Source organism: Branchiostoma floridae, chromosome 13, assembly GCF_000003815.2.
Source record: "Branchiostoma floridae strain S238N-H82 chromosome 13, Bfl_VNyyK, whole genome shotgun sequence".
NCBI classification, from domain to species: Eukaryota; Metazoa; Chordata; class Leptocardii; order Amphioxiformes; family Branchiostomatidae; genus Branchiostoma; species Branchiostoma floridae.
In genome coordinates this window covers 9,229,313-9,230,483 of record NC_049991.1, presented here as the reverse complement: position 1 = coordinate 9,230,483, position 1,171 = coordinate 9,229,313, and positions in this window count along the sequence as shown.

Sequence of the window (1,171 nt, the reverse complement as noted above, 5' to 3'; positions counted from 1 at the left end):
CTGTCGAAAAAAGTTGGGGTTCTTTCCAGGTGTGAGTGGATCAAACCTTACAGTCTGGTGTCCAGCTTGACATCTTGTTAAGGTGATAGTCACCTGTTATTTCAATCCTTCCACAATATGTTGTAAATCTAAAGAAATTAATCTTTAAAGGCAACCTACTTATGTATTATTATGAAATAGTGGAAATTATCTGGATAAGGCAATCTGTATGAAATTGATATCTACTGCACTGTATTCCCACATTTGTATCATTATTTCATCATTTGAGCGGTTAAAAACGGCACCGAAACAAGTCACCCTAGGATTCCCTAGATAATGAATGAATGAATGAATGAATGAATGAATGAATGAATGAATGAATGAATGAATGAATGAATGAATGAATGAATGAAGACCTTTATTGTACAGTTTTGTCCAACCGAGCTAAGTACAGATAATGTAACCCACGAAAATTAGACTTCACGGCGTCCTCGTGACACTGCGGCATCGAATATTTTCTCCTTGAATGCTGGTAATATTGACTTTGATAATTGAAGTTCTGACTCGGGATAATATTGCTTAGCTTGCCTTTAAACGCCTCCAAGTTCACCTTTGTTCGTAGTAACAACGACATTGACAGACTGTAGGTTGTTGACCATGGATTAACTCTAACGTTGTCAACAAACAGAATGGCGCTAGTTCTAGCTGCAAAATAATGCTCCCTTTGGAGTTTAGGATCCTTCAAACGCCATTGCATGTTGTTTAGCCGCGTACAGAATCGATTTATGCTTATCAGTCTTCAGTATAGAAGAACTCAATTTATTCCTTTACGAAGACTTGGTCGTCGCCAAATTTGGGCAAGTTTAATTCTCCAGTGTTTAAAAATAAAGAACACATCCCAGAGGGCTTTAAGAAAGGACTGAAGATACCCCTCCTTAAGCAAGGCAAAACAAACAAAACAGACATGGACTCGCACCGGGGTGTGACGCTGCTACCTGTCATTTCTAAAGTATGGGAGAGGACATTGTTTAATAGATGGAGTCCTTGGCTACATGATAGAAGTATACCTCACCAACTCCAGAATGGGGGACAAGTTGGATGCAGCAACATCACTACCGCCTTCATTGTGAGAGAAGTGATCAACCACTACATTGAAAGAGGCAGCCTAGTATACGGCTGCTTCCTGAACAAA